Raw genomic sequence first — 15279 nt, 5'->3', positions numbered from 1 at the left:
TTTTAGAGGCCCGTCTGGGTCGAATTTTTGTGACCGAAGAGTGACCGGACGGCTTGCCCGGACGACTGAGGATGGTTTGAGGGGTTCATCTGTAGATGCTCTAAATTTCCATGATATTGCTTGCATCCCAAACTAAAGGGGTCGTTTCGAGGGAGCACGAGTTGCACATGGGGTGGGAGGAACGAAAAGACTTGGGCTTAGGTTAGGTACCACGAGAGAAAAATATGTAACTTGTATTTTCATATGACCATAAACAAATATATTAAAATGTACATATATGATGAATATACAGAAAACCCTTATACAATGGGATATTACACATGGTTATATATGTGTTTGACACATTGTAGACATGGTAGTATTTATCATAAATGGTACAACCCAGTAATAGGATGTATTTTCCCCGTATAGCTAAAGGTGGAAATAAAATACTCATGACAGTGCTAAGGGCTAGGAATATTTTTTATCTCCCTCCCGGGAGGCTTGACAATGTAGCAATGCTTGTCATGGGCTATGGATTCGACATGCCACAGGGGTTGAATCCCGTGTTTTTCATCAAGGCTTGCATGTTGAAGCTCATGTCGGTTGGTGCGAACTGTGGTAATGGCATGTCTCCTTTGAGGTATTGCATGACTTGATGCATACTAGGCCTTGTGCTAGCAAAGGGTTATGAGCACAGTAGACCAAGCTTCAAGACGAGGCATGCCTCATCTGTCTTGCACTTGCCTTGGAGCCTATGGTCTATTATCCCCACCATTGATCCTTTCCACCAATTCTCAAGTACCAAGTCGACCAACATTATTCGATTGCCATTTGCATTCTTCTTGACAGGACTTTGCCCGCGGGTGACCTTAAGAAGGAATATGCCAAAGGCAAAAACATCCATAAGAGGATACAACTTGCATGTGTGTAACAATTTTGGGGCAAGGTAACCCGTGGTACCGATCAAACGTGTGGTATGTGGGTCAGTACCATGATCATACGACTTTGCAAGGCCAAAACCTTCTAGTCGCCCATTTAATTACCTATCGAGAACCACGTTGCTTTCTTTGATATCTCTATGGATGATTGCTTTATCCCACTTTTCATGAACGTACAAAAGGCCACATGCAACTCCTTTGATGATATGAAACCGCATAGCCCAATCTAGTAAGGGCATTTCTTGTTCACACTACAGGTACTTGTCAAGACTACCATTTGGCATGTAATCATAGACCAAAAGGAGTTCACCTTTTCCCATGCAATAACCAAGTAACTGCACGGGGTTGCAGTGACGAAGGCGGCCCATGCTAATAATCCCAGTAATGAATTCCTTTGTTCCCTGTTTGAATAATGTGACAATTTCTTCACCGCAACCTCCAATTGAGATGTAGGGAGTATGCCTTTATAAACCTTCTTGAATCTTCCAGCTCTGAGTATTTTCTTCTTATTAAATCCTTGTGTGCCTATGAACAAATACTTATATGGGAATCAATGCGGCCCAAACTTGATCTCCCGGTCTTGTTGTAGCTCGGTAGATGCCAATTTCCTTCGAGCAAATAAAATTATGATAATTCAAACAATAAGGATCAATGTCGCAATGACTATTAGCAGGAAAATCTTTAAGACCTTTGAGTGAGGCTTTGGGGCAACATGAGGTAAATTTGGCAGCTTGGTTGTGTCAATCCGAGGAGCAGTCTTTCCCATGCTGAAGCTCCAACCAAGCATGTAGTATCTTGAGTTGATGACTCCAGTTGCGGATGAGAAGCCAATGTATGCCGCGTGTGTGTGAAAACTATTGAGAGATCATGGATGGTTGACACTAATGATCTTGCAGGCTTGGCCATTTTGATGGGAGCCAAAGTTACATCGACCTTTGTAGCTCCTCCGTCATACTCTACCCACACTTCATCATCTCACGGCTAATGAGGCTCAAGTTCTTAAACATAAAAGTTTTGTCATCAAAGAAGCCAACATCATGGGATTGCATAGAGTGGAGACTCTTTATGTTGATGCCAACATGGTTGCCATTGATGTCGTGGAACTCACTATTTTGATTGGTATTAAGATCCACCACAAATATATGGTTGCTTGCTTTACTGTTGTTATGGTTGTTGAGGAGCCCCAAGTACCGCGCTGGCAACTCACTAGAGATTTTTTTTCTAGTGACGAAGAAGGCCATACCATCATCACTCTTGTCAAGATAGGCTAAGAAGATGCTGAAGACGAAGCTGATAGAAAAAGACTGTACATAACCACTAGGCAATGCATGGAAGTGTAGATCAGTTGGGTTAGCATGACCTTTGAGGTTAAAGGTGCCATTTGTTAGTTCAAGGAGTCCATCTGGTGTGATTATGGCAGCTCCATCAAGGTTGAGGTTAGCTTGGGCGAAGCCGGAGTAGACAAACTGGTCATTAGTAATGGTGAAGGATGCTTGGTTGAGGCCAATGAATAGGAATAAGAGTTGGCATGGAATGAAACACTTACATTTCTTGTCAGGCATGGGTGTGACCTGTGACATCTCAAGAATGTGTAAGAACATAGTCTAACTGTGAACAATGGTTTTGTAACAGCCCAAGAGCAATTCTCCAATCTTGTATTCATTTCCATGAACCAACCTTGTATGTATTGCCATCATGTAGTTTGAGTTAATAAATGTGTGCTTCATAACATTCACATGTGATCATGGCATCATGGCATCCATTCCATTTTGTTGCAACATGTTCTGTTGAGTATGAGATGTTGTGGTGATGTGATTTGCATCTTGTGGTGTGGTTTTGTTTGATTACTTCAAAACATTGCAATCAACTAAACCCCCCTCTCTTCTCATTTATTTCTATTTTTCCAAGTGTGCCTCCCTGCCATATTTTAATGTTCACCATTTTTCTAAAATCCCTAAATATTGCCCCCAAAGTCCTCCAAATTTTACCTAGTTTCAAATTGTTTTGGTTGGATTGGAAGTGCTTCAAGTTTGAATTTAATCCAAACTTGGATTATTTTTCTATCTTTAAAAGTATACAAACAAATTTTATTAAATAATACTTGTTTCTGTGAGTTCAAACATATTTTGTTTCATCCTTTAAGCCCTCTCTTTTTTCTGGTATTATTTTTCTTGCTCCAATTGTTTCAAATAAAAGAAAAACTGGTTTTGAGAGAGGGAGAGAGAGAGCAGCCCAACGCGTGCAGCACGACAGCGTGTAAATTTTCTAGAGCACGACAATGTGTAAATTTTCTAGAAATAATTATACTCTCTTGCTTCACTTAAATATTTTTGAGAGTCTAAGGAATAGCAATGCCAATATGTATGGGTTATAAGACTAGTCCAAAAAGGATAGGTATTCAAGGGGGATATAATAAAAACTTTCATGTAGCTCACTAAAATAGAATTGTGGGTTAATTATATTGATGTAGTAATATGAAACGACATTATTACATGATTATTTGTTAGTAGAAATATCGGTATTAAAGCATGTTATTAATTACTCATCTAAATATTGGTTATGGAATGTTGATGATGTATGAGTGTTCTTATGTCTAAATGAAATCCTATGTGATGTTTGGGTTGGAGGTGCGCGATGGTTAACTCCTACCAACCTTCTCCCGAGAGATATGCGGTAGTAATTTGATTCGAGAGATCTAATAGGCTTTGCAATAAGTATATGAGTTGTTTATGACTAATGTGAACCCATGGATATGCGCACTCTCACCTTTTCATATTTGCTAGCCTCTTTAGTACTGTGGAGTGCCCATTCTCACCTTGAGGGTGCAACTTTCGCTGGTGCATCCAAACCCCGTGATATGATACACTCTATAACACATAATCCACCCTATATCTTCTTCAAAATAACCACCATACCTACCTATCATGGCATTTCCATAGCCATTCTGAGATATATTGCCATGCAACTTCCACCGTTCCGTCAAATGACTTATGTGGTCATCATTATATTGTTGTATATGATCATGTAGCTGACATAATATTTGTGGCAAAGCCACCATTCATCATTATGTACATGTTACGCTAGATCATTGCACATCCTGGTACACTGCTAGAGGAATTCATATAGAGTCATCTTGTATAATAATTTTTTTATATCAAGTTGTAAGTAAATAAAAGTGTGATGATCATCATTATTAGAGAAGTGTCCGAGTGAGGAAAGGATAATGGAGGCTATGATTCCTCCACAAGTTGGGATAAGACTCCGAACGGAAAAAAGAGAAGAAAGAAAAAAAGAAAATGAAAGAAAAATAAAGAAAATGAAAAGGAATAAAAAAAGAGGGAAAAGAGAGAAGGGGTGATGATATTCTCTTCTTCCACACTTGTGCTTAGAGGGAGCACCATGTTCTTCATATAGAGAGTCATCTTAGTTGTCATTTTCATATGCTAGTGGCAATTTTTCATTATAGAACTTGGCTTGTATATTCCAATGACGGCTTTCCTCAAATACCCGAGGTCTTCATGAGCAATCAAGTCGGATGCACACCCACTTATCTTCCATTGAGATTTCATATGCTTATAGGTCTAGTGCATCCATTGCATGGCAATCCCTACAACTCACATTGATATCGATTGATGGGCGTCTCCATAGCCTGTTGGTCCGCCCAGTTGATGTGAGACTTTCTTTCCACTTTGACTCCTTTTGATCCCTACCTCCATACTTTATTCCACCCATATGCCATATCCATGGTTCACGCTCATGTATTGAGTGAGTTCAAAAATGTTGAAGCACGTTAGAAGTACAATCCAATTACATGACTTGACACCGAGGTGCTCATGATTTATACTTATGCGATGAGGACGGAGCCATGCCATGCTAATATTCTTTAAGGATTGTATAGTTTGAATATGAATGATTATGATGTTTATGTCTGTGTATATTACTATGTTGATATCAATTAGTTCATCGTTTATCAAGATCATATCTAAAAGAGATTACACGTTGGGTAGCATGTTACATCAAAAAATAAGTTTTTATCATTTACCTACTCAAGGACGAGCAAGAATTAAGCATAGGGATGTTGACATGCCTCCAATGTATCTATAATCTTTGATTGTTCCATGCTATTATATTGTCAATCTTGGATGGTTTATATGCTTCTATATGTCGTTCTATATCATTTTGGGAACTAACCTATTAACCAAGTGCCAAGTGCGAGTTGTTGTTTTCTACGTGTTTTTGGCTTTTCAGGGAACTAGTACCAAACGGTGTCCAAACGCTACAAAGTTTTTTGATGTTTTTTCTAGATGAAAATAAGAACTGGAAGCTTCAGAGGGAGATCATACGACACACGAGGAGACGACAAGGCAACGGGGCATGCCCGGGGGGTAGGTGCGCCCTCTTACCTTGTGGACCCCTCGTGGCTCGTCTGGTCGAATTCCACCCCTATAAATTCTCAAATATTAGGAAAACATTAGAGAGCCACCCAAAACACTTTTTCCGCCGCCGCACATCTCTGTTCCAATGGGAAGCCATATGGAGACCTTATCCGGTGCCCTGTCGGAGGAGGAATCGATCATGGAGGCCATCTACATCAACCTTGTTGCCTCCATGATTATGTGTGAGTTGTCCATCACAAACCTACACGTCCATAGCTAGTACCTGGATGGCTTCTTATGTCACTATGATCTTCAATACAAAGTTCACCGTGATTCTCGCGGTGATCAATTCGATGTAATCTTCTTTACAGTGTGTTCGATGAATTGTGGGTTTATGATCAGGTTATTCATGAATATTAATTGAGTCTTCTCTGAATTCCTTTATGCATGATTATTATAGTTTCGTACTTCTCTTCGATCTATCGGTTTGGTTTAACCAAATAGATTGATTTATCTACAGTGGGAGTGGTGCATTGTGATGGGTTCAATCTTGCGGTGCTCAATCCCAGTGACATAAAGGGACATGACATGTATTTGTATTGCTGCCATTAAGGATAAAACGATGGGATTTATTCATATTGCTTGAGTTTGCTTTGTCTGCATCATGTCACATTGCCCCAAGCATTATTGTGTTTCATACTCAATACTCTAGATGCATGCTGGATAACGGTCGATGAGTGGAGTAATAGTAGTAGATGCAGGCAGGAGACGGTCTACTTACTTATGGACGTGATGCCTTGCTACTTGTAAACTGTGTTGGGATTTCCCCGAAAAGGAGGTGAGATGCAACGCAGTAGAGATAAGTATTTATCTCTATGAGAACCAAGGTTATCGAACCAATAGGAAGACCACACAAATCCCCGTCTTCAGCACCTACACACAAAAGAGCAAACACTTGCACCCAACGCGGGCAAGAGGGTTGTCAATACCCTTGACCTCGTTACTTGCAAGCGATAAGTAGTGATAGATAGATAATTTAAATATGTTAAATATAAAAATAAATTGGAAATATTAAAAGACAACAAGGTATTTTTAGAGTTTTTGTATTAGTGATCGAGTAGATCCGTGGGCCATAGTGTTCCCTAGAGGCTTCTCTCTCGAAAAAAGCATATGGTTGGTTAATGAATTTGTGTTGGGAAATTGATATAGAAGCGCATAGTTATGCACTATTTATTCATGGTAATGATCACACATATAGGCATCATGTCCATAAGCAAGTAGAATGACTCCTGCGTGCATCTGCTACAATTACTCCACCCATCGACCGCTATCCAGCATGCATCTAGAGCATTAAGTAAAAACAGAATAATGCTTGAAGTAAGATGACATGATGTAGACAAAGTAAACTCAACTAATATGAATAAAACCCATCATCTTACCCTTAATGACAGCAATACATTACGTGTCATGTCCCTTTCTATCATGGGGATTGAGCACCGCGAGATTGAACCTGTTACAATGCATCAATTCCGCTAAAGATAAATCAATCTAGTTGGCCAAACCAAACCGATAGTTACCGATAGATTGGAGAGCATTATGAAGCTATCATAATAATGCATATAAGTATTCAGAGAAGACTCAATATATTTTCATGAATAATATGAACATAAACCCACAATTCACCGGATCCCAGAAACACACCGCAAAAGAGGATTACATAGGATAGATCACCGCAGGAATCATGGTGATCTTTGCATTGAAGAGCATATATATATATATATATATATATATATATATATATATATATATATATATATATATATATATATATATATATAGAGAGAGAGAGAGAGAGAGAGAGAGCCATCTAGGTACAAAATAGGGACCCGTAGGTCTGTGGTAAATGTTGGGTAACATTGCATGGGAAACAAAAAAAATCCTACGCTCACGAAGATCAATCTAGGAGATGCACATCTACGAGAGGAGAGATTGTATCTACATACCCTTGTAGATCGCTAAGCGGAAGAATATATAAAGCGGTTGATGTAGTCAAACGTCTTCGCGATCCCATCACGACCCGTCCCGATCTAGTGCTGAACGTACGGTACCTCCGCGTTCAAAACACGTACAACTTGATGACTGTCGAACCCAAAGAGGAGCAGAAGGATCTGACAAGTGGTTTTCAGCAAGGTAATATCTGCAAGCACTGAAATTATCGGTAACAAGTAGTTATGTGGTGAGATGATTCGTAGCAAGTAGCAAGTAACAAAAGTAACAACGGTGCAACAAAGTGGCCCAATCCCTTTTGTAGCAAGGGACAAGCCTGGACAAAGTCTTATAGGAGGTAAAACGCTCCCGAGGACACATGGGAATTTCTGTCAAGCTAGTTTTCATCATGTTCATATGATTCACGTTCGTTACTTTGATAGTTTGATATGTGGGTGGACCGGTGCTTGGGTACTGCCCTTACTTGGACAAGCATCCCACTTATGATTAACCCCTCTCGCAAGCATCCACAACTACTAAAGAGGAATTAAGACAAAGTCTAACCATAGCATTAAACTAGTGGATCCAAATCAGCCCCTTACGAAGCAACACATAAACTAGGGTTTAAGCTTCTGTCACTCTAGAAACCCATCATCTACTTACTACTTCCCAATGCCTTCCTCTAGGCTCAAATAATGGTGAAGTGTTATGTAGTCGACGTTCACATAACACCACTAGAGGAAAAACAACATGCAACACGTCGAAATATCGAACGAATACCAAATTCACATGACTACTTATAGCATGACTTATCCCATGTCCTCAGGAACAAAAGTAACTACTCACAAAGCATAATCATATTCATGACCAGAGAGGTAATGAGTAGCATCAAAGATCTGAACTTATAATCTTCCACCAAGTAATCCAACTAGCATCAACTACAAAGAGTAATTAACACTACTAGCAACCTTACATGTACCAATCGGAGTCGCGAGGCGGAGATTGGTTACAAGAGATGAACTAGGGTTTGGAGATGAGATGGTGCTGATGAATATGTTGATGGTGATGAGTCCCCTCCGATGAGAGGAGTGTTGGTGATGACGATGGCGACGATTTCCCCCTCCGGGAGGGAAGTTTCCCCGACACGATCGTCCTGCCGGAGCTCTGGATTGGTTCTGCTCAAGTTCCGCCTCGTGGCGGTGGCGAATCCTCCGAAAAGCCTCTTCTTGTTTTTTCCAGACCGAAACCCTTCTTGTAGCAAAAGGGGGGGAGCCATAGGGCCAAGTGGGAGCCCACAAGCCCCCTAGGCGCGGCCAGGGGGTCCCGCGCCTAGCAGGCTTGTGGCCTCCTGTTGGCGCCCCTCTCCTACTTCTTCGGCCCAGTATTTTTTATAAATCCCAAAGAAATCCTCGTTGATTTTCACGGCTTTTGGAGTTGCGCAGAATAGGTATCTCAAACTTGCTCCTTTTTCAGGCCAGAATTCCAGCTGCCGGCATTCTCCCTCTTCATGTAAACCTTGCAAAATAAGAGAGAAAAGTCATAAGTATTGTACCTTGAAGTGTAATAACAGCCCAAAAAGCAATAAATATCAACATGAAAGCATGATGCAAAATGGACATATCAACTCCCCCAAGCTTAGACCTCGCTTGTCCTCAAGCGAAAACCAAAATCAATAAATATGCCCACATGTTTAGAGAGAGAGGTGTCGACAAAACAAGATACGAACATGCAGGCATCATGATCATATTCAGAACAACAATACCATCATATCAACACTTATGCTAAAGTGACAATTCCTTCCCAAAGTAAAGTATGGATCAAGAACCTTACCTAGAATTAACAACCGATAGCCTTTAGTCATTGAAGAAATTGCAATTTATCACAACATCAGAAAGAGTCAAATAAGAGCTTGTAAAGCAAATCCACATACTCAATCATCTTTTCGTTCTCTACAATTGCTACAACTCACGTGGTACTCATGAGATCAAAGTTTCAGCTGGACACAGAGAAAGATAGGGGCTTATAGTTTTGCCTCCCAACCATTTACCTCAAGGGTAATGTCAACAATAATAATTCATGAACACTTACTTCCAAGTTGACATATGAATATAGATCTTTCCCAAGCATATGACGTTAGCCAAGAAAAAGGCGAAATAAGGAATTGGTGTAGATCACCATGACTCTTTCAGGGGCAAAAAGTAAAGGTACAAGATAGGCCCTTCGCAGAGGGGAAGCAGAGGTTGTCATGCGCTTTTGGGGTTTGGATGTGTGTCCTCTTAGTATGGAGGAACGTCACTTTATATTGCCTCCTGTGATAAAGAACTTTATTATGCAGTCCGTCGCTTTTATGTCTTCCTCATCACAGTTTCGTATAAAGCTTATTTTCCACACACTAATAGATCATACATATTAGGGAGCAATTTTTATTGCTTGCACCGATGACAACCTACTTGAGGGATCTTATTCAATCCATAGGTAGGTATGGTGGACTCTCATGGCAAAACTAGGTTTAAGGTTTATGGATGCACAAGTAGTATCTCTACTTGGTGCGGGAGTTTTGGCTAATATGAGGTGGAAGCAATCGTCACATGCTAAGGGATCTCTAGTCATATAACATTGTTCGGAACCAAGGAAACACAATTCATTATGTTATCTTCCTTGTCCAACATCTACTTCTAAGCATGTAATAGTTTAGTGAGTGTTCACAATCATAGATGGTGTTAAAGATGATATATTTATATGTGAACCTCTCCTTATTTATCACTTCCTATTAATTGCAACAATGACCAAGGTCTACGTTTGTCTACCCTCAACAAGTTTCAATCAACATTATTTTTATATGTGAAGCCATCACTTCCCAAGAGATCATTACATGATCTTTCATGCTTTTGTTCTTTTCACATTCTCTTGATCATGGCATGAGGCAAGGCCCTTAACTAAGACACTCTTTATTATATGGCTCACGAGCTCGAATACATCGGGGGTGACACAAAGCAAAACTCAAGCCTAAAACACTAAGACCTTTATTCTACTAGAGAAAGAGAAAACCGAAAAGGAATAAAGTAAAACAAAGGTAAAGGCAAAATATGTGATGGTGATACGATACCGGGGCAACTCCCGCAAGCTTGGCACAAGCCAAGGGGATTGCCCATACCCATGCTTAGTTGTCTTCCTTTGGAGGTGATGGTGATGGAGTTGTTTTGTCCTTTGATTCCAAGAGGGCCATCAATCTTTGATTTATACCTTGGAGATCTGTGATATGTTTCTCCAGCAAAACAACTTCACGAGTGAGTTAAGTATTGCGAGCACGAGTTGGTTCACAAAACCTCAAGAGTTCAATCAGGGATGGAGACAGTAGGTGGAGGTAGGGTTGGAGGAAATCCACTTCTTCAACTTCTTCCTTGTTGAACAGAGATTGTACTTCGTCCCATGCCTCATTCTTCTCCTTAGTTCTGCCCTTGGCTTCCGTGACTTCCACTCTTTTCATATCAGCATCTACTTCTTCATAGACTTGAGGGAAATTGTTCTCCCCGACAGAATCCTGAGACGACATCCTTGCTATAAATCTGCGGTAGAAAACATGCTTGAAACGAAAACATAGGAAATTTGCGTGATACGAGGGCCATACCTTATGGGAGAATATATAATGATTTTTTCCAGACCAGAAGGAGTACTCTGCAAGAAAACAGAGTCCGGGAGGCACACGAGGTGGCCACAAGCCCCCCAGGCGCGACCAGGGGGTGGCCCGCGCCTGGCAGGCTTGTCGCCTCCTCGTGCGCTTTCCGGACTGCTTTAAATTTTTCTGTTTTTCTAAAAATTCCAAAACGGAGAAAAATTCCTACTGGAAAAGTTTTGGAGTCTGTTTTCTTACTAAATCACATACCTCTTCCTTTTCGGAGTCTAAAACAGGCTGATAAATATCCCTTATGTATTCCTCTGGAGTTATGGTGTTGATAATATTGCTTTCAACATTTATGGGAGTACCTGAGATATAATGCTTGATTCTGTGCCCATTTACCACTCTCGGACAATTACCTTCCGTGTTGTTGATCTTGATAGCACCGGAACAATATACTTCCTCAACAATATAGGGACCTTCCCATTTAGAGAGAAGCTTGCGTGCAAAAAATCTTAAAAGAGAATTATAAAGCAAGACATAATCACCTACATTGAACTCACACTTTTGTATCCTTTTATCATGCCACCTCTTAACTTTTTCTTTGAACAACTTGGCATTCTCATATGCCTGAGTTCTCCACTCATCAAGCGAGCTAATGTCAAATAACCTCTTCACACCAGCAAGTTTGAAATCAAAGTTGAGCTCTTTGATTGCCCAATAAGCTTTATGCTCTATCTCAAGAGGTAAATGACATGCTTTACCGTACACCATTTTGTACGGAGACATGCCCATGGGATTCTTATAGGCAGTTCTATAAGCCCACAGTGCATCATCGAGCTTCTTAGACCAATTCTTTCTAGACTTGTTGACAGTCTTTTGCAGAATTAGTTTAATCTCTCTATTGCTTAGCTCTACTTGACCACTGGACTGAGGGTGATAGGGAGATGCAATTCTATGATTGACATCGTACTTAGCAAGCGTTTGACAGACAGCATGATGAATGAAATGTGAACCACCATCGGTCATTAGATACCTAGGGACTCCAAATCTAGGGAAAATAACTTCTTTAAGCATCCTGATAGAGGTGTTGTGATCAGCACTACTAGTGGGGATAGCTTCTACCCACTTAGTGACGTAATCAACAACAACTAGGATATGAGTATACCCGTTGGATTTTGGAAAAGGTCCCATATAATCAAAGCCCCAAACATCAAATGGTTCAATGACAAGTGAATAATTCATAGGCATTTCCTGACGTTTACCGATATTACCTATTCTTTGACATTCGTCACAAGACAAGACAAACTTATGGGCATCCTTGAAGAGAGTGGGCCAATAGAAACCTGATTGCAATACCTTGTGTGCAGTTCTATCTCCCGCATGGTGTCCTCCGTAGGCCTCGGAATGACACTTCTGTAGGATCTGTCCATATTCAAGTTCAGGTACACAACGTCCAATAACACCATCTACTCCTTCCTTATAAAGGTGAGGATCATCCGAGAAGTAATGCCTCAAGTCAAAGAAGAATTTCTTCTTTTGCTGGTATGTGAAACTAGGTGGTATATATTTGGCAACGATATAGTTTGCATAATCAACATACCACGGTGTACAACGGGAAGTATTGATGACATTCAATTTCTCATCAAGAAAGCTATCATCAATAGGTTGTGGGTCATCAAGAACATTCTCCAACCTAGACAAGTTATCTGTTACTGGGTTATCAGCACCCTTCCTGTCAACAACATGCAAATCAAATTCTTGTAGCAAGAGAACCCATCTGATAAGTCTAGGTTTAGCGTCCTTCTTCTCCATGAGGTACTTAATAGCAGCATGATCAGTGTGAATAGTGACTTTGGAATCAACTATGTAAGACCTGAACTTTTCACATGCAAACACGACTGCTAAAAATTCCTTTTCCGTAGTAGCATAGTTTCTTTGGGCACTGTCTAGAGTTTTACTAGCAAAGTGAATAACATTCAACTTCTTATCAACTCTTTGCCCTAGGACTGCACCAACAACATAATCACTAGCATCACACTTGATTTCAAAAGGTAAGTTCCAATCAGGTGGTTGAACAATAGATGTAGTTATCAAAGCCTTCTTAAGTATTTCGAAGGTTTCCTCACAATCATCGTCAAATACAAAAGGAATATCCTTTTGCAAGAGATTGGTAAGAGGCCTAGAAATCTTAGAGAAGTCTTTAATGAACCTTCTATAGAAACCAGCATGACCAAGGAAACTTCTTATACCTTTGATATCTGTGGGGTATGGCATTTTCTCGATCGCATCAACCTTAGCCTTATCGACTTCAATACCTCTTTCAGAAATTTTATGTCCTAAGACGATGCCTTCATTAACCATAAAGTGGCACTTCTCCCAATTCAAGACAAGATTGGTGTCTTTACATATCTGCAAGACTCGATCAAGGTTGCTAAGGCAATCATCAAAAGAAGACCCGTAAATGGAGTAGTCATCCATGAAAACCTCAACAATCTTTTCACAAAAGTCAGAGAATATAGCCATCATACATCTTTGAAAGGTAGAAGGTGCATTACATAAGCCAAAAGGCATACATGTGTAAGCAAATGTATCGAAAGGGCAGGTGAAAGTGGTTTTCTCCTGATCAGCTTGTGCAACTGGTATTTGGGAGAAACCAGAATAACCGTCTAGAAAGCAGAAGTGTGTGTGTTTAGACAGTCTTTCTAGCATTTGGTCGATAAAAGGCAAAGGGTAATGATCTTTCCTAGTGGCCTTATTCAATTTCCTAAAATCGATCACCATCCTATAGCCAGTAATAATCCTTCGTGGGATCAATTCATCCTTATCATTAGGGACAACAGTATTACCTCCCTTCTTAGGGACGCAATGCACCGGACTCACCCAATCTCTATGAGCAACATGATAGATAATACCTGCTTCGAGGATCTTTAGTATTTCTTTTCTTACTACCTCTTTCATCTTAGGATTTAATCTCCGTTGATGATCATCAACTGGTTTGGAATCATGATCAGTTTTAATCTTGTGCTGGCATAGAGTGGGACTAATGCCCTTAAGATCATCAAGAGTATATCCAATAGCATCACGGTGCTTCCTCAGAGTTTTTAGTAACTTCTTTTCTTCATGCTCTGAGATGCTAGAACTAATAATAACATGATATATCTCTTTCTCATCAATATAAGCATACTTAAGAGTATCTGACAACTGTTTAAGCTCAAACACAGGATCACCCTTTGGTGGGGGTGGATCCCCAAGTAGTTCAACATGCAAATTATTCTTAAGGATAGGATATTGTTCAAAGAAAACTCTATCTATCTCATGTGTCTCATCAAAATGCATATCATTTTCATGCTGAAGCAAGTATTGCTCTAGGGGATCAGTAGGAGGCACGTCAATAGAAGCTAGGGCAATAGTTTCATCCTTACTTGGCAACTCTTTTTCATGAGGTTGTCTACCAAACTTGGAGAAAATGAACTCATGTGACACATCTTCAAAGCCAACAGTGACAGTTTGCTTCTCACAGTCAATATGAGCATTGGCGGTATTAAGGAAGGGTCTGCCAAATATGATGGGACAAAAGCTATCTTGTGTGGTAGCAAGAACGAGGAAATCAACAGGATACTTTGTTTTACCACACAAGACTTCAACATCCCTAACAATTCCCATAGGGCAGATAGTATCTCTATTGGCAAGCTGAATAGTGACATCAATGGGTTCTATCTCGACAGGTGCAATCTCGTCTTTAATTTCATCATATAAGGATTGGGTATTGCACTAACACTAGCACCCACGTCACATAAACCATGTTAACAATGATCTCCTACTTTAACAGAAACAACAGGCGTGCCAACAACATGCCAATGTTTGTCCCTAGCGTGTGGTTTAGCAATTCTAGCAGCATCTTCACAGAAGTGAATATTATGGCCATCAACATTGTCGGACAGGAGATCTTTGATAATAGCAATGCTAGGTTCAACTCTAATTTTCTTAGGGGGTGTAGGTGTTCTAATGTAGCCTCTACGTATCACAGTTGAAGCTTTAGAATGTTCCTTTATCCTAACATGGAAAGGTGGGTTCTCAACGTAAGCACTGGGAACAATAGGATCATTATAGGCAATGACTTTCTCTTCAACTCGATTGGGTTTAACTACATTGACTTCTAAGGGAGGATGATATTTAAACCACTTCTCTTTGGGGAGATCAATATGAGCAGCAAATGATTCACACAATGAAGCTACTATCTCAGAGTCAAGTCCATACTTAGCGCTAAAATCACGAAAAGTATTTATTTCAACAAAGGATTTAACGCAATCAAACTTGAAATTCATACCTGACTCCTTACCTTCATCAAGTTCCCAATCTTCAGAGTTGCGTTTAATTC

The 15279-nt window shown here is 40.2% G+C and overlaps 1 pseudogene; it reads right to left on the bottom strand.

Annotated features, from left to right (window-relative positions):
* Nucleotides 1-463: 463 nt before the first annotated feature.
* LOC123440303 lies at nt 464-2482 on the bottom strand (annotated as a pseudogene).
* Between the last annotated feature and the right edge of the window lie 12797 nt (nt 2483-15279).

This window comes from Hordeum vulgare, chromosome 3H, assembly GCF_904849725.1.
Source record: "Hordeum vulgare subsp. vulgare chromosome 3H, MorexV3_pseudomolecules_assembly, whole genome shotgun sequence".
NCBI classification, from domain to species: domain Eukaryota; kingdom Viridiplantae; phylum Streptophyta; class Magnoliopsida; order Poales; family Poaceae; genus Hordeum; species Hordeum vulgare.
This window is presented reverse-complemented; position numbering and strand designations above follow the sequence as displayed.